This window comes from Scyliorhinus torazame, chromosome 8 (assembly GCF_047496885.1).
Source record: "Scyliorhinus torazame isolate Kashiwa2021f chromosome 8, sScyTor2.1, whole genome shotgun sequence".
Classification (NCBI taxonomy): Eukaryota; Metazoa; Chordata; class Chondrichthyes; order Carcharhiniformes; family Scyliorhinidae; genus Scyliorhinus; species Scyliorhinus torazame.
Window position 1 is genome coordinate 53,556,341 of NC_092714.1, and position 26,011 is coordinate 53,582,351.

At 51.0% G+C, this 26,011-nt stretch overlaps 1 protein-coding gene across 1 annotated transcript in view; it reads left to right on the forward strand.

Annotated features, from left to right (window-relative positions):
- The window catches only part of LOC140427845 (CD166 antigen-like), a 441,201-nt gene that overhangs the window by 319,657 nt on the left and 95,533 nt on the right, over positions 1–26,011 (forward strand).

A 26,011-nucleotide genomic window follows, 5' to 3' on the forward strand; every position in this document is an offset into this window, starting at 1 on the left:
TGTTACCTACCACACAGGTAACAAAACATGGTACCAGGCGAGTGGCTTTAACAGAACTAGTTGGATTAGGTTAGACAAAAAGAGAAGAAAATCAGACTGGACAGTCAGCTGTGGAAGACTTTGCAGCAAATGGATCCTCGACGACTAACTATGGGACTCATTGGACCTCTGGGGCAGCTGGAAACAACCGGTAATTTAAGTTATGACTGGAAAAGATTTGAACAGATATTACAAATATTTATCGCAGCTAATGATTTAAGCACGGTCTCTGACGCAACGAAAATAGCACTACTACTCTCAATAGGAGGGCATGAAGCTAGAGAAATCTATAATTGCTTTAATTACATAGAAGGTGAAGACAACACCAAAATAGAAGTAATACTCAAAAAATTTGATGAACACTGTAAGAGTCAGTCTCGTGAGATGCTGGAAAGATTTAACAATTGTCATAAATGCCAGAGAAACGGAGGGCCCATCACTGATTTTATTACAAATCTCAAGTTAATATCACAAGGCTGTGATTATGCTGATTTCAGAGATACTGTAATAATGATTCAATTAATAATAATTTCAGAGACACTGATAATGATTCAATTAATTTCTGGACTATCTGATAAAAAATTGAGGGGAGAACTATCACGAGATAAGTATCTAACTCTAGAAACCGCTATACAAAAATGCCGTGCTTATGAACAAAAACAAAATCAATACTTTCAGTCTCTACAAACACAGAATCTGTATCTAGAACACAAAATCGGTAAAAATGGCACGAATACTCACCACGAGGCAGAGGCAGGGTTGAAATTTAAGAAGATGGAAGTTCTGAGCAGCAGCCATCTTGTGCATGTGCAGTCTGACTAGTCTGCACATGCTCACTTCCCTAAAAGACGCATCCGGCAAAACAGTGTTCTGCCAGAACGAGAAGCCACGCATGCGCAGTTGCGAAAAGAGCGCACAGTACAGGAAACTCAGATTGCGCATGCTCACGAGCGGCATGACGTCAGAGGACCTGGGCCACGCCCACTTAAAACAGTGCAGAAGGAGGCCATTCAGCCCATCGAGTCTGCATCGACCCACTTAAGCCCTCACTCCCTATCCCCCTAACCCAATAACCCCTCCCAACATTTTTGGACACTAAGGGCAATTTAGCATGGCCAATCCACCTAACCAGCACGTCTTTGGACTGTGGGAGGAAACCGGAGCACCCAGAGGAAACCCACACAGACACGGGGAGAACGTGCAGACTCAGCACAGACAGTGACCCAGTGGGGAATAAAACCTGCGACCCTGGTGCTGTGAAGCCACAGTGCTATCCACTATGCTACCGTGCTGCCCCAGGGTCATCATTTTTAATGTATTTGTGTGTGTATTTTTAACAGGGCAAGGAAATAAAAGTGGATTTTTTGAGATGACATTCACGGGTCACACATACTCAAGCGCTTGGATCAGACAGGCAGGGTTACTGCCACTTGAGACTGTGATGATGGTGTGGATCAACTCCTGAGGAAGCTCTACAATAATGAAGCTAGAATTTGACTTGCCTGCCTCATATATTTTGATTTAGTGAAGTGATCTTCATTCAAGGCAAGCTAAAAGCAGGAACATCTCAAATCACACTCTCCAGACTTTTATGTTAAGCTTTCTTAAATATATGTTGACTTGGTTTAGGACTGACATATTTTCTATATTTCTTGGTACTTGTTGCAGTTTGTTAGCAGTTTTATTTTGATTGCGAATTGGATGGTTTTGGTATTTTTATTTTCTTCCATTTATTCCCTCCAGACATTGCCCAGACTGGAATGTCTTGTGCTTTTTAAAAAATTACCTGGTAGCTTGGCTTGAAGAACAATAGAACACTACAGCGCAGTACAGGCCCTTCGTCCCTCGATGTTGCGCCGACCTGTGAAACCACTATAAAGCCCATCTACACTATTCCATTATCATCCATCTGTTTATCCAATGACCATTTAAATGCCCTTAATGTTGGCGAATCCACTACTGTTGCAGGCAGGGCATTCCACGCCCCTACTACTCTCTGAGTAAAGAACCTACCTCTGACATCTGTCCTATATCTATCTCCCCTCAATTTAAAGCTATGTCCCCTCGTGCTAGACATCACCATCCAAGGAAAAGGCTCTCACTGTCCACCCTATCCAATCCTCTGATCATCTTGTATGCCTCAATTAAGTCACCTCTTAACCTTCTTCTCTCGGACGAAAATAGCCTCAAGTCCCTCAGCCTTTCCTCATAAGATCTTCCCTCCATACCAGGCAACATCCTGGTAAATCTCCTCTGCACCCTTTCCAATGCTTCCACATCCTTCCTCTAATGCGGCGACCAGAACTGCTCTAAATGCGGCCGCACCAGAGTTTTGTACAGCTGCAACATGACCTCATGGCTCCGAAACTCAATCCCTCTACCAATAAAAGCTAACACACCGTACGCCTTCTTAACAACCCTCTCAACCTGGGTGGCAACTTTCAGGGATCTATGTACATGGACATCAAGATCTCTCTGCTCATCCACACTACGTAGAATCTTACCATTAGCCCAGTACTCTGTATTCCTGTTACTCCTTCTAAAATGAATCACCTCACACTTTTCTGCATTAAACTCCATTTGCCGCTTCTCAGCCCAGCTCTGCAGCTTATCTATGTCCCTCTGTAACCTGCAACAACTTTCCGCACTGTCCACAACTCCACCGACTTTAGTATCATTCGCAAATTTACTCACCCATCCTTCTATGCCCTCCTCCAAGTCATTTATAAAAATAACAAACAGCAGTGGCCCCAAAACAGATCCTTGCGGTGCACCACTAGTAACTGAACTCCAGTCTGAACATTTCCCATCAACCACCACCCTCTGTCTTCTTACAGCTAGCCAATTTCTGATCCAAACTGCTAAATCACCCTCAATCCCATGCTTCCGTATTTTCTGCAATAGCCTACCATGGGGAACTTTATCAAATGCTTTACTGAAATCCATATACATCAACTGCTTTACCCTCGTCCACCTGTTTGGTCACCTTCTCAAATAACTCAATAAGGTTTGTGAGGCACGACCTACCCTTCACAAAACCGTGTTGACTATCCCTAATCAAACTATTCCTTTCTAGATGATTATAAATCCTATCTCTTATAATCCTTTCCAAGACTTTGCCACAACAGAAGTAAGGCTCACTGGTCTATAGTTATCGGGGTTGACTCTACTCCCATTCTTGAACAAGGGGACAACATTTGCTATCCTCCAGTCTTCTGGCACTATTCCTGTAGACAATGACAACATAAAGATCAAATCCAAAGGCTCTGCAATCTCCTCCCTAGCTTCCCAGAGAATCCTAGGATAAATTCCAACCGGCCCAGGGGACTTATCTATTTTCACACTTTCCAGAATTGCTAACACCTCCTCCTTATGAACCTCAATCCCATCTAGTCTAGTAGCCTGTATCTCAGTATTCTCCTCGACAACATTGTCTGCAGATTTTGTTCGGGTCTTGTTCAGATTTTGTTTGCAGAGAACAGGTCACTGCTTATGAACGTACATTGTTTCTAGAAAGTGTAAATGAACCACGTTACCAGCTCAACTGAGTCTTAAATTGGGAGTTAATATAACTGTTAGCCCAGTTGGGATTGCTCAGCAAGTGCAGCCCAACTAGGGAATAACATCTAACAGCAGGCATTTTGTTTTGGGTTTGTAACGTGGGCTGGTTGGGTACAGTCGGTATCTTGTCTATTGCAAACAACCCAAGGAAGCATGAGGAGCCTGTTGTTACTCATTGCTTTCCTTATGGAAACACCTCAGCCAATCAGAGTTTACTTGCCAACCAATATTTTCTCCTGTGGTATAAATTGTTTTGATGGTTTGAAATTTGACATTCTTGCGTTTGTCTTGATGAGTGCAAGTTGAAAAGCTTCGGCAATGTGTCGCTCTTTTCAGCAATAATAATATATTTGCTTTGCTTTCCTACTTTGCTGTACAAGTTCATTTTTACTGCAGTAGGGGATGAATGAATGGTGAATCATGGTCGATGAAGTAAAGTGGAGTATAATGCTGGCCGTAGAGAGCCAGCTCAATGGGAACTGGTGTTCAGTGGTGCCTCTGCTTGGGCAATTTAACATTGCTAGATCTTTCTCCCTGATTGCAGCTCGAGTGGAGCAAATGACTCTTCAACCTTGATTTCGTTGTCCTTGTTCTTGTTGAGAACAGCTTGACCTTGCGCCTTTTACTTGCACTGTGATGACTGTAATTCTGATAACAAAATTGTGTCACACTATCTTTTAAAGATTTTTATAGGTTGTAAAGTAGCACTCTCATGGGTCTGTTCAAGCAGCAGAGTTTTTGTTTGTGTTATCCTCGTGCCATCATGTGCCTCATAATTTTATGATTTCAACCCCAGTTTGTGGTAGTTTGAAAGCTCATTATAGAATTGGTCATTCTCCACATGGGACGGCAGTGCAGGAGACCTGACTGGAAGTTGCCCCAAAAAGGTTGAGGGAAGAATGACTTTGACCCTAGAAATGCTGCATCTGTGGGCCAAAGATGACCTTGCATCAAATGAACAGATTGGCAACTGGCTTTGTGCTTATCCTTGGCTTGTAAGCACATTTCTCTTTTGTCATTCATTGTCAGGTAGGTTATGTTATAACATGGATTTTTAAAAATATATATTCATTCATTGCATGTGGGTGTTGCTGACACGGCCAGCACTTACTGCTGATCCCGAATTGTCCTTGAGAAAGTTTGTCACATACTCACTCATGTGGGAACTTGGGAACTACTAACTGATGATCTCCTTCGTAAAACCTATTTGATTTTAAAAAATAAATAAATTTAGAGTACCCAATTTTGTTTCCAATTAAGGGGCAAATTAGCGATCTTTGGGCTGTGTGGGTGAGACCCACGCAGACACAGGGAGAAATTGCAAACTCCACATGGACAGTGACCCGGGGCCGGGATCGAACCCGAGTCCTCGGCACCGTGCAGCAGTGCTAACTACTGTGCCACCATGCTTCCCTCAAAAATTATTGGATCTTGTATGACTTTAAACATCAAGACTACAATTCGGGCATTTTGCACAACAAGCTCCAGTATAATGTAAGCCTACTTGTGACACTAATAAAGGTTATTATTATTTTAATTTGAGTGCAAGCATTATTCTCTTTAATGCCTTATTTACTCCTTAAGTCCCGAATAATGTGTGTTGTATAAGAACTCCTTTTCATGTTGTTCGGTTTTGTTCTCTCTGCCCTACTAAGCTCTTGTTGCATTTTAATTTAATTTAATTATAATCTATTTTACATCTCGCATGAAGATAGGTGGACTAAAAAATCCATCTTGGTCCATTTCTCTCATAAATCTGGCAGGTGTGTTGCACAAGAGCAGGATATTAAGCAAGGACTGCTTCCTCCCAAAATTACAAACCTCAGACCAAGATGTGTCTGGGAATGAGCTCTCAGGTTGGTAGTCTCTTTGACCCCTATCTAAAGCTGCACACTGAACTATAGAACTTGTACTGGCTCACCACCAGTGTGTTTGGGCTTCACCTGATAGGCCCAGGCCACCATACCTCTGACAATTAGTTAGATTTTTAAATGAGTATTTTACTGCCCACTTATAAAGGGGCAGATAAGTTACCAACAACAATATTCCATGGAGTAGTGGGGAATCCCCAGCAAGACAGCAAAATCATGTATCCTACACCAGAATGTCCACGTTACTCTTCTGTTTGTGCCAAGACTGTGTTAAGAGATTGATTTCTCTTTATAGAGTCGCCAAAGGGGTAACTAGTGGGCATATACTGGCTCTTACATTGGATTATGTGAGTTTTTGAGACCAGCATTAGGGGAATAAAAGCAAAATTCTCCGCACCAAAATATACTTTAAGAGCTCCATAACTCAACAAAAATCACTTAGACTAACTCCAGATGGGGAGTGAATTATGTAGTGAGTGGCTGAATCATGTCGACCAGGAAGATTGTAGGATCACTCTCCACGCTATGTTGAGTTAGCTGGACTTAACTAGGATAATGACCTGGCTTCTTATTCCACAGTCAAAGTTCTGCCAGCAGAGAATTGGGACTTCCTCTTTTTTAACTGCAGAAATCACTTGGCGTTCTTGAAGTGGCCAGCAGCCGGCAATCAGAACAAGGATGTTTATAAACATTGCCCTTGGGATCAATGGAAGGTACTTCAGATGCATTCAGGCATAAAGGGAAAGATAAATAAATAAACCTCCTGGCAGCTGTGTTTAAACAATTAATCAAAATCAATTTAAAGGTACTGCAATATGAAATTGAATGAATACTTAGCATTTCAAAGGATGTGAGGGGATTTCAAGGCTTTTCATTTTCTAGGAAGGCTAGAACAATTAAAAATGCAATTGTTTTAAAAGCTCAGAGCTGAGGGAGCAGGTGTGAGTAAAGGAAAGATGGCTTGAATCTTCAATGAACTGTCTGATCTGCTCTGCAGCTGTCAGGCAGAGCATTTTGGAGTGAGAAGGCCACTTCAATGTTTAAACAGGTCAAACAAGGGTGATGATTTTGAACAGTGGCTTGCCTGAGATCACCATGCCAAGAGTGGTTTTCAGGTTACCCAGGGCTGGAAGGGGCAGTCCAAATATGGGGCCCCCATCCCGTGGGAGGGCCCCGGGGTTAATCCCTTACCCACAGTTCCAGACCACCCAACTGCAGGACCCTTGGGGGACCCTTCTTCTGCAGCCTGGCAGTGGCAGAGGAGCACATGAACAATGACCAAACCACCTTGAACACCCCCCCCCCCCCCCCCCCCGGGGTCCAATGTGCTAAGACAGACAACACCTGCATGAAAGCCCGACTGTGGGGTTGGGAGCCTAATTGTATGTGTGTGTGTGTGGGGGGGGGGGGGGGGGGGGATTTGGGCTTCCAGCCCATTTATCTAATTTTCCAATTAATGTAAAGTGGCTGGTTATAAATCCCGTTGGCATGGGGTGGGAATCTCGCTGTGGCTGGCTGGACAGGAATGGGGACTGGTCTGCCGTCCGGCGCCGATCCCCATTTTTGTGTTGACACGGGATTCACGATTTTAGCGCTGGGGAATGTAGAATCCTGGCCAAAGACAGGGATACTATCAATGTGGTCTTGTGGTCCAATGGGCAGCGTCCCTGCCTCTGAGCCAGAAATCCCGTGTTCAATCACACCCCCGCACTTGATGGCCAAGGAAGGTGCGTTCCCAACGTGGCCTTGTGAGTCAACCTGTAAATTCTTCCAACATGCCAATGGCTGGCGGTAAGAGCGGGAGCAACTCCTGGTCAGCCACACTTGATGTGGAGTGGCACCCCTCCAAGCTATTAGCTTCTGGCGACAGACTAGCGACCAGTTCCAGGAACAACTAGCCATGGAAATTGATGAAAGTCTGCCTTAAGTGTGGCATCGAATGGTACCAATCAACTCAGCGTGACTTGGACTAAAAAGATGAACATCAGGTCAGGCTACCTCTGCTGACTGCCTTCCAGCAATGCCTGTTGGAAGAACGTGTATGAGAGTGTTGAGTAAAGACAGGATCGGGCTTATCTGCCACACCTCATATGGTCCAAAAACCAGTTGCCGTTCACTTGAGGTTAACACCTTTGAGCTAAATGCCAAGGCACTAGCAGAATTGTACACCATCAAAGGGCCAATGCAAGGGGAGGGAGGGAGGGAGAGGGGGGGGTTAATTAGCAGTGAAAATTGACGAGGAATGTGACAGGAAGTTGACGGTTGCTGCAGCAACTCTTGTGATGAATTTGGGTTTGTTTTGGCTTGCTTCAATCCTGTGTTTTTCCCCGTATTGCGAGAGTCTGGTGACTGCCTTGTATTGCAGTTTTGTAAAAAAAAAACACGAGGCAGGTCAGGGTGGCAGCTGTTTCCATTACTTTGTTTCAGTTAATCAAAGCTATTGTGTGGAAGCAGAACATGTGATATTGTTTAAACAGCACTTTCCTATAATAATTCTTTCAGCGCACTTCAGGGGCCTTTAAAAGGTTTCCTTTGGTAATTCAGATATTTATAATTGAGTTGGCTGCTTAGTTGCTTTAGAAAATTAACACATATTAATAAATTTAAAAACAATAAATTTGAAATGAATTGTGATTGTTCTTTGCAAAGTAAAATAGATTGGGTTTTTTAATAGATAAATAAAATAGATCCTGCTGAGGCTTTCAAACATGAAGGAATAGAAAGTTCTCAATTTGTCACTCAGTATCAGGGTGAAGCACTATAAGGTCAGTTATAGAATGGGTTAGGTGCATGGTAAAGCTGCCCCTGTTGTGCTTCAACAATGCCCCTTGATCACAGCCTCCGAATACATTTCCCCTAACTGCACCAATGTACAGGTTTACATTAGCCATTATTGTGACCCCTAAGTCCGATTACTAAGCACTGCTGATTCTGGATAGTGACTGTCAGTAATTGGATTGCAAGTAGAGAGAGGAGACTTTTGTGTCATCAATCAGAGCTGAATTCAAGTTTGGGTTTGACAGTTGGAAGGACACTTTGCTAACCCATTGCAGATTCTCCCGTGATGATTTATTCTAAACGAACAAAGAAAACATGCCATCCCTCCCTTCTAAAAGTGAGTTATACAGCCCTCATGGAATGACTGGTGGCGATCGCTGATTAGAGAGACAGCCATCGGGAAAGAGGGTACCCATAGTTCTGAGGGGCACAGCCATGAAGGGAAAGATCGTTATGACAGACAGCTGGGCGAGAAAAAAACTACAATTGTGAAAAATGTAGTCACAGGAGCAGGCAGCTGCAGTGGGAGGCCAGCCCACGAGGGGAAGTTGATGATTCTAACCGGATGTAACTTGGCTGAAGTCTCTGCTGGAAACGTGGAGCGGGTGGGGGGGGGGGAAGAGAGAAAAAAATAAAACCACATTGAATTGCTGGCCTACATTGACTAATTTTAGAGCATCATTGTGGGGGGGGGGGGAGAGAAAAAAATAAAACCACATTGAATTACTGGCCCACGTTGATTAATTTTAGAGCATCATTAATGCAGACTAAGCTGCCATTACTTCTGGTTCCTGTGGAAGATCGATGGTAGATATTAACAGGTAGAAAAAAGAGAGAGCTAGGAAGAAATGTTTAAATACAATAACGGTTTAAGGCACATTTCTGACAGGAGAATTTCTGCACTGGGAAGCATACTCCTTTTAAAATCAGTTCATTTGAATCGCTGCTTTTTTTCGCACTGCCTCTTTGGCCCAGATATTTGTGAGGGGGTTGGGGTGGGACGTTTGGGGGTGGGGTGGCGTTATGGGGGGAGGGGGGGGGGGCGAAAGGGGAGACTGTTTTGCATTCAGGTCCTGCCAGATTTAACAGCAGGATCTGAGTGACATTTCATTTTTGCCTCCACTTCCTGGCTACAGCAGCCAAATTAAGGCTGACTGCGTTTTGTTTTTTTGTGGGCAGGCCTTTGACCTCCGGGAGGAGTAGGAAAGGCTGGTGAGGTGGGCGTGGAGATTAGATGTTAGATTAGGGGGTGATCAGGAATGTTGAGGAGTTGGAAATGGATAGGTGGGCAGGGGTGAAGGGAAAGCTGAAGCCATAGGTGGGGGGGTGGCATTGTTAATTAGAGATAGTATAACAGCTGCAGAAAGGCAGTTCGAGGAGGATCTGCCTACTGAGGTAGTATGGGTTGAAGTCAGAAATAGGAAAGGAGCAGTCACCTTGTCAGGAGTTTTCTATAGGCCCCCCAATAGTAGCAGAGATGTGGAGGAACAAATTGGGAAACAGATTTTGGAAAGGTGCAGAAGTCACAGGGTAGTAGTCATGGATGACATCAACTTCCCAAACATTGAGTGGAAACTCTTTAGATCAAATAGTTTGGATGCGGTGGTGTTTGTGCAGTGTGTCCAGGAAGCTTTTCTAACACAGTATGTAGATTGTCCGACCAGAGGGGAGGCAATATTGGATTTGGTACTTGGTAATGAACCAGGGCAAGTGATAGATTTGTTAGTGGGGGAGCATTTTGGAGATAGTGACCACAATTCTGTGACTTTCACTTTAGTAATGGAGAGGGATAGGTGCGTGCAACAGGGCAAGGTTTACAATTGGGGGAAGGGTAAATACGATGTTGTCAGACAAGAATTGAAGTGCATAAGTTGGGAACATAGGCTGTCAGGGAAGGACACAAGTGAAATGTGGAACTTGTTCAAGGAACAGGTACTACGTGTCCTTGATATGTATGTCCCTGTCAGGCAGGGAAGAGATGGTTGAGTGAGGGAACCATGGTTGATAAGAGAGGTTGAATGTCTTCTTAAGAGGAAAAAGGAGACTTGTGTAAGGCTGAGGAAACAAGGTTCAAACAGGGCGCTGGAGGGATACAAGATAGCCAGGAGGGAACTGAAGAAAGGGATTAGGAGAGCGAAGAGAGGGCATGAACAATCTTTGGCGGGTAGGATCAAGGAAAACCCCAAGGCCTTTTACACACATGTGAGAAATATGAGAATGACTAGAGCGAGGGTAGGTCCGATCAAGGACAGTAGCGGGAGATTGTGTATTGAGTCTGAAGAGATAGGAGAGGTCTTGAACGAGTACTTGTCTTCTGTATTTACAAATGAGAGGGGCCATATTGTTGGAGAGGACAGTGTGAAACAGACTGGTAAGCTCGAGGAAATACTTGTTAGGAAGGAAGATGTGTTGGGCATTTTGAAAAACTTGAGGATAGACAAATCCCCCGGGCCTGACGGGATATATCCAAGGATTCTATGGGAAGCAAGAGACAAAATTGCAGAGCCGTTGTCAATGATCTTTTCGTCCTCACTGTCAACAGGGGTGGTACCAGGGGATTGGAGAGTGGCGAATGTCGTGCCCCTGCTCAAAAAAGGGACTAGGGATAACCCTGGGAATTACAGGCCAGTTAGTCTTACTTCGGTGGTAGGCAAAGTAATGGAAAGGGTACTGAAGGATAGGATTTCTGAGCATCTGGAAAGACACTGCTTGATTAGGAATAGTCAGCACGGATTTGTGAGGGGTAGGTCTTGCCTTACAAGTCTTATTGAATTCTTTGAGGAGGTGACCAAGCATGTGGATGAAGGTAAAGCAGTGGATGTAGTGTACATGGATTTTAGTAAGGCATTTGATAAGGTTCCCCATGGTAGGCTTATGCAGAAAGTAAGGAGGCATGGGATAGTGGGAAATTTGGCCAGTTGGATAACGAACTGGCTAACCGATAGAAGTCAGAGAGTGGTGTTGGATGGCAAATATTCAGCCTGGATCCCAGTTACCAGTGGCGTACCGCAGGGATCAGTTCTGGGTCCTCTGCGTTTGTGATTTTCATGAATGACTTGGATGAGGGAGTTGAAGGGTGGGTTAGTAAATTTGCAGACGATACGAAGATTGGTGGAGTTGTGGATAGTGAGGAGGGCTGTTGTCGGCTGCAAAGAGACATAGATAGGATGCAGAGCTGGGCTGAGAAGTGGCAGGTGGAGTTTAACCCTGAAAAGTATGAGGTTGTCCATTTTGGAAGGACAAATATGAATGTGGAATACAGGGTTAACGGTAGAGTTCTTGGCAATGTGGAGGAGCAGAGAGATCTTGGGGTCTATGTTCATACATCTTTGAAAGTTGCCATTCAAGTGGATAGAGCTGTGAAGAAGGCCTATGGTGTGCTAGCGTTCATTAACAGAGGGATTGAATTTAAGAGCCGTGAGGTGATGATGCAGCTGTACAAAACTTTGGTAAGGCCACATTTGGAGTACTGTGTACAGTTCTGGTCGCCTCATTTTAGGAAGGATGTGAAAGCTTTGGAAAAGGTGCAAAGGAGATTTACCAGGATGTTGTCTGGAATGGAGAGTAGGTCTTACGAGGAAAGGTTGAGGGTGCTCGGCCTTTTCTCATTAGAACGGAGAAGGATGAGGGGCGACGTAATAGAGGTTTATAAGATGATCATGGGAATAGATAGAATAGACAGTCAGAGACTTTTTCCCCGGGTGGAACAAACTATTACAAGGGGACATAAATTTAAGGTGAATGGTGGAAGATATAGGGGGGATGTCAGAGGTAGGTTCTTTACCCAGAGAGTAGTGGGGGCATGGAATGCACTGCCTGTGGAAGTAGTTGAGTCGGAAACATTTGGGACATTCAAGCAGCTATTGGATAGGTACATGGATTACAGTAGAATGATATAGTGTAGATTAATTTGTTCTTAAGGGCAGCACGGTAGCATTGTGGATAGCACAATTGCTTCACCGCTCCAGGGTCCCAGGATCGATTCCGGCTTGGGTCACTGTCTGTGCGGAGTCTGCACATCCTCCCCGTGTGTGCATGGGTTTCCTCCGGGTGCTCCGGTTTCCTCCCACAGTCCAAAGATGTGCAGGTTAGGTGGATTGGCCATGATAAATTGCCCTTAGTGTCCAAAATTGCCCTTAGAGTTGGGTGGAGGTGTTGACCTTGGGTAGGCTGCTCTTTCCAAGAGCTGGTGCAGACTCAATGGGCCGAATGGCCTCCTTCTGCACTGTAAATTCTATGATAATCTATGATAGCCCCACCTAACCTTTTTGGACACTAAGGGCAATTTATCATGGCCAATCCACCTAACCTGCACATCTGTGGACTCAACCACCCTTCAGCTGTTTGGTTATATTCAGATCCAGGAAACCTGGGTTAAATCTAAAACAGAGAAAAAATGTAAGGAATGCACCCTCACCAGAATATTTAAAATAAACCACCTATCTCCTGGGAGCATGTAGGTAGCCACTGCCCTTACCCAACCTGTCCCTGTTACAGGCAGATGTGGACAGATTCAAAGCAGGTAGGGTTACAGTTTGAGATCTTTAACACCCAATTAACATCCTACTTGTTTTGGGGGGGTTAAAATTCCACTTTTTTGTTGCCATCTTATTCATGTTTGTTAATTTACAGAATAATTTTAATTTTGTTGTGCAAAAATAACTGAATTTACAAGTTCAGGCTACAGTTTGTGTGTTTGATGGAATGCATGTAATTTATTGTCCTATGTTGGTAGGGAGACAGGATATACACAGAGAACTATTGTTATTTTGATGGATTATTCTAACGTTTGTGTACTGCAGATTGTATAACATATACTTTCCTGTTTGCTGCTAAATTTGATCCTGGTTGAATTGATTCAAAGGGTTCCTAGTAATACATGACTCACGAGGCCATGTGGGTGGCTGGGGCCGATAGAACCGCCAAGGCCATTCTTTTTAAACATGTTGGCACTGATCCAGTGCCACCGCATTATTTTTTCCTCTTCTGGAGACATTGGCAGGGATTTTTTGGTCAGGCATCATTGAGAGCAGGATGAGAAAATTTGGAGAGCAGCCAAATGTCAACTGACCGTTGACTGCTCTCCAGAATTTCCTGCGTGTGGCAATGCCTGCTGTTAGCAGGACTGGAAAACCTTGCCCGTCGATGCCAGTGTGCTTGCCAACCACTTTGCCTCAGGTTACTATTATTTACGTGTAATCTCAGCAGATAAATCAACAATCAGCACCAGTTTCAAGCCCGATGACCAGACAATCATTTTCCCCCTCGGAGATGCTGGATAATGATTCATGTTGGGATTCCCTCTCAAAATATTGTTGTGTGGAAGTCGGCGAATTCAGGATCCATGATGTGATTTCCTTCATAAAAAAATTGACTCCCACCATTCATTATCTATATTCCTTTGAGGCTAGTGATTTCAGCAAATGGTGGAAGAATGTTAGCAGAGGAAATAAAAACTCTCTTTACTAAGGGCTGCTAATTTAGAGCCCCTTGGCTGGGCATAGGACAGATGTCCAAAGCATAATGTACTTTTCCAGGCTTCAGTACATCCTAACTTGGTGAATTAAGCCAACTAGATAATTTGAATGACCCAGTCAGAACTAGGTTGTTTGCAGGACAAGCAATGACTGCAGTTATATGGGGCTTTCTGGGTGCTACTCAGTAACAACAGCCAAATGGTTTCCAGCATCTATCCTGGTCTGATGTCCCTGTGGAAAAGAGAACACCTTTACGTGTGGACCGTGGGTGGTTCCTGCATCCCTTCTCTCACCTTCTGGACCACAACCAAAATTTTCAATCTGGGCTTGGGTATCCAATGCTTGGATAATATTGAGGTGCCAACCCCAGGCCCCGCGCCAGGCCAGAGAATCGCCGCAACCGAGCCACGCCACCCCGATGCCGGCGCGCGATTCTCCGAGTGCGGAGAATCGGCGCCATTTGCGTGGCACGTTTGACGCGGCGCCGGTCGCGGGCCGCTGTCCGCGGCACGGCTGCCGATTCTCCGGCCCAGATGGGCCGAGCGGCCGCGCGGAAAAAGCAGAGTCCCGCCAGCTCCGTCCACACCTGGTCGCTGCCGGTGGGAACTCTGCGCGAAGGGTCGGGGGGGCAGCCTGTGGGGGGGGATGGGGGGGGGGGGGGCACCGTCTCTGGGAGGGGCCTCCGATGGGGTCTGGCCCGCAATCGGGACCCACCGATCGGCGGGCCGGCCTCTCCACCCCCGGGCCCACTTTGTTGCACGGCCGGCCCCTGAACACCGACGCCATGTTGCGTCGGGGCCAGCGTGCTGAAGAAGTCCCCCGCGCATGCGCGGGTTGGCGTGGCCCAACTGTGCATGCGCGGGTTGGCGTGGCCCAACTTCGCATGCATGGGTTGGCGCGGTGCCCATTTGGCGCCGGGAAGGGAGGCTGGAGCAGCGTGCACCGCTCCAGCGCCATGGGGGCCAGAATCGGTAGTCCCCGTGCCCGTTTCGCACCGTCGTGAAACGCGACGGCGTTCACGCTGGCACGAACACTCTTGTCTCTATTTCGGAGAATCGCGCCCTGTGTTTTTGTCACTCATGCAAAACAACAAGCTGAGCACCCAATTAGTGGCACTGACTACTTCCAGCAGGCAGAAGCTGCCTGCTGAGGACTAGAGTCAGAGGCATGATGGGGTCTGCTGCCTTGTAGAATAGAGAAGGTCCCAGAGAGACAGCAACGTTCCAGCACCAAGAAGTGGCAAACAAGCCATTGAAGAAGTACCACACACAATTTGATCCAACAACCCTTTAATGCCAAAAGACTTTCCTCAGCAAAAATATATCACTAGATGATTCCGTGCATTGCATCCGGAACAGGTGTGCACTGACATACACCAGACTGTTTGGCTTTGGTGATATGCGTTTTGAGAATAACATTTTGGCCTTCCCCACATGGAGCTTAATGGACTGTAATTTGGAGTAAAGAGGGTTCCCGGCTCCAGCATCCCCACTACCCTCACTTTGAAAATAGCAGCACATTCTGGGGGCGTTGAGATACTGACAAATCATGCAGGAGCACTCCCGATCTCAGCCCAATGGGAAATTGAAAATCAAGCCCCTCCCCCCTTCCCTTCTAAACCGTCCCAAAAATAAATCCCTGGGCAATTTCAAAGAGAGGGTGATCTGACATTGTGACAATTTTAAATTATCTTTTTTTTGAAAATAATCTTTAATGTCACAAGTAGGCTTACATTAACACTGCAATGAAGTTACTGTGAAAATCCCCTCGTCGGTGCCTGTTCGGGTACACAGAGGGAGAATTCAGAATGCCCAATTCACCTAACAAGCACGTCGTTCGGGCTTGTGGGAGGAAACCGGAGCACCCGGAGGAAATCCACGCAGACACGGGGAGAACGTGCAGACTCCACACAGACGAGCCGGGAATCGAACCCGGGTCCCTGGCACTGTGAAGGAACAGTGCTAACCACTGTGCTACCATGCCGCCTATTTGGACTCTGCACTACTTCATAAACTTTGCATCTGGGAACTAAATGCTCCCAGACACTAATTGCAGAAAAATAATTTATGAACCTTGAAATTTACACAGTGGAATAATTTCTTAAGTGCGTAAGCATATTTGTTAAGACATGTATTTTAAGCAGATTTAAAATCTTCTAAGATAGCTGTGAGAGGAATTCCAGAAAACATTTCAACCAATCATTCCCACAGTGTAGTGATCCACAATGAGTTGGCTTATACCCATGCTGTTTTAAAGTCCCAGAAAAGAGGGAAAACCTCAGAATGAGTCCAAAGGTTGTTTTCGTGTTTCATTAAAGGTGCTTTGAGAGCCATGTTCCGTTGCTGCAGCAATCTGCAATACATTAAAATAACTGCCTTGGACCAAACAAAATGCAATACAATAGTAAGTGTGGATGATTTTTATCTGCTGTACAGCATTGGTATGTAATACTTCACATGTAACAAAATACCAATCTCTTTTCCTCAGCATTGTTTGAAAACAAAGTTGGATCAGGAAGTGATACGAGTAAAATAATTACCGGCAAGGCTACGTGCATAATTCTTAAACAGTGAGGAGGTACTTGTATTTAAACTTCACAATTACCAGGTAGGCTCCATAGGTTTTAGCTGAGCTACACAGATAAGAAAGTCCCAAGGTCGATTCTTGTTCTGAGCTGAGTTGAATGATCATGGCAAGTGAGCCGTTAGAGTGGGTGTCGGATGTTGCTGGCTTTGAGAGAGTAAGAATGTAACTATTTGTAGGTGTAGACACAATATGGAGGAGAGTACAATAACCACTGCAGTCAGGGTGTAGAGTAATCCATCTTTTGGGGCAGACCTTTAAATATTGGGGGACTGTAGCGGGAATCTGCAACTGGAGCTTTGCAGGCTCCACAGGATCTTCTCTCCACCTTGGCAGTGCATAGTGGAAACCCGTATGCAGAGGTCAGAAGGGTTTTACATTCATGAAAGATGGGAAGTCCTACTGGGCTTGCTGATCTCTATGCCTGAATCCCATTAGAGGAGCCCAAACACGCAAAGCTCTGAGCGAGTAGTCAAATTCATTAAATTACCTTGTAAAACTGTCACCGGAATGGTGGGTGATTAATAAAGTGGACACACAGGTGAAAGGCTCTGGGGTTCAATGTAGGGAAATGGGAGAATCTTCAGTGCCAGGCTAGACCATTCAAAATATTTCCCCAATCATAATAGATTAGGAACTGTGGAGAAGCAATATGATTCAGATGCCCATGTACACAAATGACTGCAAAAAGTAATTTGATAAGTCTAATAGAATGTTGGCCTTGATCACGAGGGAGTATGAATGCAAAAATGAGAAAAGGCTGCTCGTGTTGTACAGGGCTTTGGTCAGACACTAAGAGATCATGTCAAGGGATCTGGAGCAGAAGCAGGTAAATAGAGGTACCCTTTATCTAACTAAATGGTGGACTAGGCTTGAGAGACTGAATGTTCCGGTGGCATATCACGATACTCCTCCATCTGATGCTCCATTACTCCAAGAAATTGAATAATCAGGGGCGTCATTCTCCGACCCCCTGCCGGGTCGGAGAATGGCCGTTGGCCGCCGTGAATCCCGCCCCCGCCCCCGCCGAAGTCTCCGAAGGGAGAAAAGTCGGCGGGGCGTTAATGGCGCCGCTGCCGCGGAGAATGTCACGGGTCTGCGCAAGGCAGCCGATTTTCGGCCTGCCGATATTCTCCCTTCCGGATGGGCCGAAGTCCCGTCGACGTGATGACCGTTCACGTCGACGTCAATCAAACCTCCTTTTCATCGGCGTGACCCGGTGCTCCAGGCTCACGCCGACCAGCGAGGAGGTGAGTGACGGCCTGGGGGGTTGGCTCTGGGCAGGAAATGGCGTGGCCGCAGACTGATTGCGTGAGGAGAGGTGTGTCTCGGCTTGTGTGTGTGTTTGTGCGGCGGGGGGGGGGGGGGGGGGGGAGGGGGGGGGTGGTTAGAGTAGGCTGGGCTCCGGGGGAGTGCCGGGAGGGGGTCCGTGCCGGGGTGGAGGTTGGGGGTTGGGGTCCGTGCCGGGGTGGAGGTTGGGGGTTGGGGGGGGTCCGTGCCGGGGTGGAGGTTGGGGGGGGGGGGGTCCATGCCGGGGTGGAGGTTGGGGGTTGGGGGGGGGTCCGTGCCGGGGTGGAGGTTGGGGGGGGATCCGTGCCGGGGTGGAGGTTGGGGGTTGGGGGGGGGTCCGTGCCGGGGTGGAGGTTGGGAGGGGGTCCGTGCCGGGGTGGAGGTTGGGGGGGGGGATCCGTGCCGGGGTGGAGGTTGGGGGTTGGGGGGGGGTCCGTGCCGGGGTGGAGGTTGGGAGGGGGTCCGTGCCGGGGTGGAGGTTGGGGGGGGGGATCCGTGCCGGGGTGGAGGTTGGGGGGGGGGGTCCGTGCCGGGGTGGAGGTTGGGGGGGGGGGGTCCGTGCCGGGGTGGAGGTTGGGGGGGGGGGGTCCGTGCCGGGGTGGAGGTTGGGGGGGGGGTCCGTGCCGGGGTGGAGGTTGGGGGGGGGGGTCCGGGCTGGGTTGGGGGTTGGGGTCCGTGCCGGGGTGGAGGTTGGGGGTTGGGGAGGGGGTCCGTGCCGGGGTGGAGGTTGGGGAGGGGGTCCGTGCCGGGGTGGAGGTTGGGGGTTGGGGTCCGTGCCGGGGTGGAGGCTGGGGGTTGGGGGGGGGTCCGTGCCGGGGTGGAGGTTGGGGGGGGGGTCCGTGCCGGGGTGGAGGTTGGGGGTTGGGGGGGGGTCCGTGCTGGGGTGGAGGTTGGGGAGGGGGTCCGTGCCGGGGTGGAGGTTGGGGGTTGGGGTCCGTGCCGGGGTGGAGGTTGGGGGTTGGGGTGGGGGTCCGTGCCGGGGTGGAGGTTGGGGAGGGGGTCCGTGCCGGGGTGGAGGTTGGGGAGGGGGTCCGTGCCGGGGTGGAGGTTGGGGGTTGGGGAGGGGGTCCGTGCCGGGGTGGAGGTTGGGGAGGGGGTCCGTGCCGGGGTGGAGGTTGGGGGTTGGGGTCCGTGCCGGGGTGGAGGCTGGGGGTTGGGGGGGGGTCCGTGCCGGGGTGGAGGTTGGGGGGGGGTCCGTGCCGGGGTGGAGGTTGGGGGTTGGGGGGGGGTCCGTGCTGGGGTGGAGGTTGGGGAGGGGGTCCGTGCCGGGGTGGAGGTTGGGGGTTGGGGTCCGTGCCGGGGTGGAGGTTGGGGGTTGGGGTGGGGGTCCGTGCCGGGGTGGAGGTTGGGGAGGGGGTCCGTGCCGGGGTGGAGGTTGGGGAGGGGGTCCGTGCCGGGGTGGAGGTTGGGGGTTGGGGGGGGGGTCCGTGCCGGGGTGGGTGATGGGAGGGCAAATGAGTTGGTCCACCTGGCCAGGTGCCAGCCTCCAACAGTTGGACCCATGCGGTCCATGCCACCTGGCTGGGGGGAGGAGGGGATATGGGCAATGATGACATGTCGTCGTTCCCCTCCCCCCCACCAGGCCGTCATGTTTTCAGACCATCCAGCGATGTTGGCCGCCGTGGTGGCAGCCGCTCATGTCTATGTTGCCCTGGATGAGGAGGAGGAGGAGGAGGAGGAGAAGGAGCGTGCCAGAGAGGCGGCGCAGGCTGCCGTAGAGGGGCAGGCGGAAGCCGCCCAGGCTGGAGGGACACCTGACCGACAGGACGAGGAGGGGGAGGAGGACGTCGCGGCCCCACGGCAACGGAGGCACCCGAGGGCGCCCCGTGTGTACCGGCCCCGGCAGTCATACCAGGACCTCACGGACCGGGAATGCAGGAGGAGACTCCGGATGAGCCGGGAAACCGTGGCACACATCTGCCACCTGCTGGCACACCTGTCACCGCGTGGCACTGGCGGGGGACACCCTCTCCCCGTGTCCGTCAAGGTTACTGTGGCCCTGAACTTTTATGCAACGGGGTCATTCCAGGCACCGAGTGGGGACCTGTCCGGCATATCGCAGACATCGGTGCATCGGTGCATCCGGGCAGTTACAGATGCCCTTTATGCCATGGCGCACCGCTACATCTGCTTCCCCGTGGACCGGGCCAGCCAAGATGCCCGGGCCGTGGGCTTCTCTGCCGTTGCCGGGTTCCCCATGGTCCAGGGCGCGATCGATGGGATGCACGTCGCCGTGCGGCCACCTGCAGAGAACAGGGCCGTGTTCACTAATAGGAAGGGGACCTATTCAATGAACGTACAGGTGGTCTGCGACCACCGCATGATGATCCTGCACGTCTGCGCCCGTCACCCAGGCAGTGTACACGACTCATTCGTGTTGTCGCGGTCATCCATCCCCGGCATGTACGAGGGACGCCATCCCCGGCTGAGGGGCTGGTTGCTGGGCGACAGGGGCTACCCATTGCGATCGTGGCTGATGACGCCTATACGGAGGCCACGCAATGAGGCGGAGAACCGCTACAATGATGCCCATGTAGCGACAAGGGGAGTGATCGAGAGGTGCTTTGGCGTGCTGAAGATGCGTTTCAGGTGCCTGGACCTCTCTGGGGGCGCCCTCCAGTATCGGTCAGATAGGGTCGGCCGCATCATTGTGGTGTGCTGCGTCCTGCACAACATAGCCCAGCAGAGGGGCGATGTGCCGCAGGCAGAGGAGGGCGGAGTGGAGGAGCAGCAGGAAGAGGCGCAGTCCTCCCCAGATGAGGGGGATGGGGGCAATGGTCAGGGCAGACGGGGTAGACACAGGCGGGTGGCTGTCCACCGTTACCGGCTGGCCCAGCGGGCACGGGACAGACTGATAGACGCCCGCTTCACTGACTAGATGGGCGTGGGAATCGGGTAGTATGGCCACAGACCGCACACCATGACAACAGCCGACCACCCACACCCCCCACCCATCCACCCACCCAGCACCCTCACCCCCCTCCCCAACCCCACACACCCCACCCGCATGCACACCACCCCCCCACCCCCAATTGCCGATCCACCGGCGGCACAACGGGCCGGGCTCACCCAGTTGCGGGTGGACGCGTGTCTATCGCAGGCCATGGAGAATGATGACAACCCGCCTCCGATGAGCTCCTGGCTCTACATCGTTGGACTATGTCTGACCCATGGCCACAGTACCACCATCCACCCGGACCATCCCTGCATGCGGCTGTGACACTGCAGCGCACGGTCCCGTCCTCTGCCCGGGGGATGTTGATGGCGGCCCAGGGGGAAGGGGGCAGACTCACCTGGGGCTGAGGTAAGACCACCCCTCACACACACACTTGCGCTCAACGTACATGACACCCCCGCACACTTTGGACAGAGCACAAAGGCAGCTTCGGTAGGTGTAACATTGACTTTAATAACCAAAGGAGTTCATGCACGTGCCCTAGCCCCTAAAACTCATCTGTGCCCTGCACCCGTGCCAACTTACTCAGTGTCTAATTGTTTGGCCTTACGGGCCCTTTGACTACGTCTACGTGGTTCCCCAGACGGTACAGCAGAACTGGAGGTGGACTCCTGTGATTCCTGCCCTCTGACACTGGATCCCTTTGGCGGCCGTTTCCTGGGGCGTCCTGGCCTAGATGGGCCAGGCTGCGGCCCGGGCGACTGGGATGGCGAGCTGCCAGCCTGTCCTGCCCGTTGCCCACCCGATGCACCTGGGACGGAAGGGGGGGAGTCCGAGGTGTCGCGGTGTACCGGGACCTCCCCTACAGAGGGAGCCGGGATGGACCACACCACCTCCTCCTCCCTCGGGGTGCCCGATGGCCCCCAGGCCTCTACATGGGTGGGGGATGCGAACGGACTGGCCATCCGACGCGCCCCCGACATCTGGCGCTGCCAGTCCTGGAGGCCCGTGCTGGTATCGACAGGGGTCTGCAGGTTTGCAGCCATGGAGCCCAGGGGGTTGTCGAACCCTGTCTGCGACAGTGCGACGCCAGCTCGCACATGGCCACTGGCGCCGATGCCCTCAGCGATGGCCTGCTGAGACTGGACCATGGCCTGCAGAGACTGGGCCATGGCCTGCAGAGACTGGGCTATGGCCTGCTGAGACTGGGCCATGGCCTGCAGAGACTGGGCTGTGGCCTGCTGAGACTGGGCCATGGCCTGCTGAGACTGGGCTATGGCGTTGAGCGCCTCTGCCATCTGGCGCTGGCACTGGCTCATGGCCTCCTGTGAGAGGGCAGCCATTTCCTGGGCCACAGACGCCGCCTGCACGGAAGGCCCCAGGCCTCGCAAACCGTTCCCCATGTCTGACACCGTCGCACCCATTGCCTCAACCGCGGACGCCACCCGTGCGGTGTCAGCCTGGGTGGCACGCATGACCGGGACCACTCCCAGCTCCTGGACGCGGGTGGACTCCTCCACCTGCGACCGCAGCCGCCGCAAGCCACCCGTCACACTATTCGCTCGTCTCCGTGTCGGTGGTTGCATCGGATCTATGTGTGGGTGTGGTAACTGCAGGAACCCGGGATCCATCTGGGCGGCAGATGTTCGCTTGGCCTGGGCTGCCCTCCGACCGCCCGGTCCCTCTGCTGCTCCTACCTCCACCTGCTGTACCGGGACGGCTGTGTTGTGCGCACCAGTGAGTGTACCAGACGCCTCATCACTAAAGTGCCCAACCGTGGTGAGTGTTTCTGCGATGGTGGAGGGTGTTGGTGACAGCAGTGGCGTTGTGTCGTGCTCTTCGTCCCACTCTGAGTCCATGGCACTTTGGGGTGGGGGTTCGTCTCCACCCATCCACTCTGAGTCACTGTCCGGTATTTCGTCTTCCCGGGTAGGGGTGTCCTGGGTAGTGCTGTCCCGGGTAGTGGTGTCCCGGGTAGGGGTGTCCTGGGTAGTGGTGTCCCGGGTAGGGGTGTCCTGGATAGTGGTGTCCTGGGTAGTGGTGTCCTGGCTCGGATGTGACGGGGGCCTGTGGCTGCCCCCCTCATCGCTGGGTGGTCGCTCCCGCACGTGACGGGGGTGTCGTCTCCCTGTTGCTCCAGGTCTCTCCGTCTCCCGTGGTGTGCGAGGGGCATCCTGCGGGCGTCGCATGCTGGAGGGTCCGGGTCTCTCCGTCTCCCGTGGTCTCCGAGGGGCATCCTGCGGGCGTCGCATGCTGGAGGGTGCGGGTCTCTCCGTCTCCTGTGGTCTCCGAGGGGCATCCTGCGGGCGGTCTGCATCTGCGGGGATGGGTGCCTGGACGTTTGGTCCTGTGATACACAATGAAGCATGCATGGTTAGACATCAGGCAGTGATCAGGTGATACGGGGAGGGGGATATAGGGGAGGGGGGATATGGGGACGGGCTGTTGGTGGCTCACTTGCTCGTGGGGCCCCGACCTCTGCATCAGCAACCTCCCGGTCCTCAGGTCCGCCAGCCAGTTCCAGGGCCCTTTCCTCGTGTACGGTCAGTGGCCTCTCATCAGCGGGCCCTCCTCCAGTCCTCACATGCTCCCTATTGTTGTGTGCGCGCTTCTCCTGGAGGGGGGGGGGGGGGGTGGTGGCAGGGGTAAAAGGCAACAGTGTTAGGCAGGTATATGAATGCACGCCATCGGTTGCGCGTGCATTGCAGAGGTTAAGGTTAGGGCTGGATTCACTTGGGGATATGGGGGAGGGGGGGATATGGGGGATATGGGGGAGGGGGGATATGGGGGAGGGGGGATATGGGGGAGGGGGGTATGGGGAATATGGGGGAGGGGGGATATGGGGGAGGGGGATATGGGGGAGGGGGGATATGGGGGATATGGGGAGGGGGGATATGGGGGAGGGGGAATATGGGGGATATGGGGGAGGGGGGGATATGGGGGATATGGGGGAGGGGGGATATGGGGGATATGGGGAGGGGGGATATGGGGGATATGGGGGAGGGGGGATATGGGGAGGGGGGAATATGAGGGATATGGGGAGGGGGGATATGGGGGAGGGGGGAATATGGGGGATATGAGGGAGGGGGGAATATGGGGGATATGGGGGAGGGGGGATATGGGGGAGGGGCGATATGGGGGATATGGGGAGGGGGGGATATGGGGGAGGGGGGATATGGGGGAGGGGGGATATGGGGGATATGGGGGAGGGGGGATATGGGGGAGGGGGATATGGGGAGGGGGATTTGGGGGAGGGGGGATTTGGGGGAGGGGGGATATGGGGGATATGGGGGAGGCTCACCCTGCCTGCTCTGACGAGGTCGTTCACCTTCTTGTGGCACTGGGTGCCTGTCCGTGGTGTTAGGGCCACAGCGGTGACGGCCTCTGCCACCTCCCTCCACAGACGCCGGCTGTGGCGTGGGGCAACTCTGCGGCCATGCCCGGGATACAGGGCGTCCCTCCTCTGCTCCACCGCGTCCAGGAGCGCCTCCACATCGCGTGACTCGAACCTCGGGGCTGAGCGACGGCCAGCCATCCAGTCGGGTGTTGCGGTCGGCTGTTCCGGTCGGGTGGGGGGGAGCTGCGCGGCCTTATGAGCCGTCACGCCGTGCAGCGTGTATGGCGCTGCACAGCGTGAACCACTGCGCAAGCGCGGATCCCGTCACGTCGCTGCTAGCCCATTTCGGGCCGCAGACTATCGGCCCATTTTTATGACGTGACGCAAGTGGGATTTGCGCCGTTTTTTGCGCCGATCGGCGGAGTTTCCGCCGATAACGGAGAATTTTGCCCCAGATCTCCCGCTCACAAACAGCCCATAAACACTTGGGAATTTCACAAGAATTTTTCATGTTAATGATGTATTTTTGACATGTAAGGGCATCAACATATCACAATATTAATCTAGGAGAAGGTTTGGTTGAACATTAGTCCAATAATAGCATTAATGACACCTAATTGTCTAGTTTCTGATAAAGCTTCATGTTCCTAAGTAATTTTTAGCTACTTTTCCCCCAAACAAAGATTAATCCTGAAAGACATGTAAAAAAGGTTGTGTTTGGAAACTAGCACTGGCACTGTCTGTGGTCTGAATGGACCAGTTCTCAGATTTTGTGAAAAATGTTGTCGTATTTAAATGTAATTTGCACGTGGCTGACCAGGTAGCAGATATCAGCATGGAGTGGAACAAGCACTTGGGTAAATTAGGATATAATAAAGAGAAGTGCCGCAGCCTGCAGAGAAACATTTAACCTGCAGAATTGTGCCGGATATAGATGAGATTGGTTGGTTACATTGAGTGCTATTGGGCCTATGTCCGGTGAGCTGTCCTAGTGGAATATAAATACAGAATGAGAGAAAACCAGACAGTCACGTAACTAACCTGTCTAATGTTTCTAGATGCACAAGTTACTGCAAATAAATTGTTCTGTAGGAAGTTTGACCCCAGCCACCTGCTGCCCCACTCTACAGACAACAAAAATTGTTTTGAGAAGGCAGTGATTTTTAACATGACCCGTTAGTGACAGAGACTATACACTCGTGAGATTTAATACTTATGGTAAACAGTTGTTTAAACACGGGGAAGCATGGTAGCACAGTGATTAGCACAGTTGCTTCACAGCTCCAGGGTCCCTGGTTTGGTTCCCGGCTTGGGTCACTGCTGTGCGGAGTCTGCACGTTCTCCCTGTGTGCGCGTGGGTTTCCTCCGGGTGCTCCGGTTTCCTCCCACAGTCCAAAGATGTGCAGATTGGCCATGATAAATTGTCCCTTGGTGTCCAAAAAGGTCAGGTGGGATTACTGGGTTACAGGTATAGGATGGAGGCATGGGCTTAAGTAGGGTGCTCGTTCTAAGGGCCGGTACAGACGTGATATGCCGAATGGCCCCCTTCTGCACTGTACATTCTATGAACATATACTTAATCCGAGGAGCATAGCAATTACATCCCTGATTGCACTTGAGAAGCTGGTAGTAAGCTGTGGCCCTCGTGGTAGTAGGTACTTCCACCAAGCTGTTAGAAAGGGAGTTCCAGGATTTTGATCCAGCAGCAGTGAAGGATTGGTGATGTGTTTCCAAGTCAGCATGCTTGGGGAGGAACTTGCAGGTTGCCATCTACATCCTATTTTGATATGGGGAGCCTTGAAATAGACAGCCAAATAAATGAATCTTGTGGGGCCAAATGATCAACTAACCCTGATACTGATCCCACAGCCTTCCTCTGGGACGGCCATCACCATCCCCCCCACCCCACCCCACGCCAGCTTCATGCCCATTCTGGCCACTTGAGCCACTGCAAAAACCCAGGCAACCCATTAATGGAGACTCCACCCGACCAAGAAAATATGTCAGGCCACAGGTCATGTAGGTGGTTGGCGAGCCCTGCTTGTGTTAAATGGATACCTTCTGCCTCAATATTCTACAAAGGCTAGCTGCATCTCATTTCACAGGAGGTGAAAAAAGCAAGTCAACAAGCTGAGAAAGATCAGCCACACTCAACTGAATGTCAACCCCTGGAAGGAGT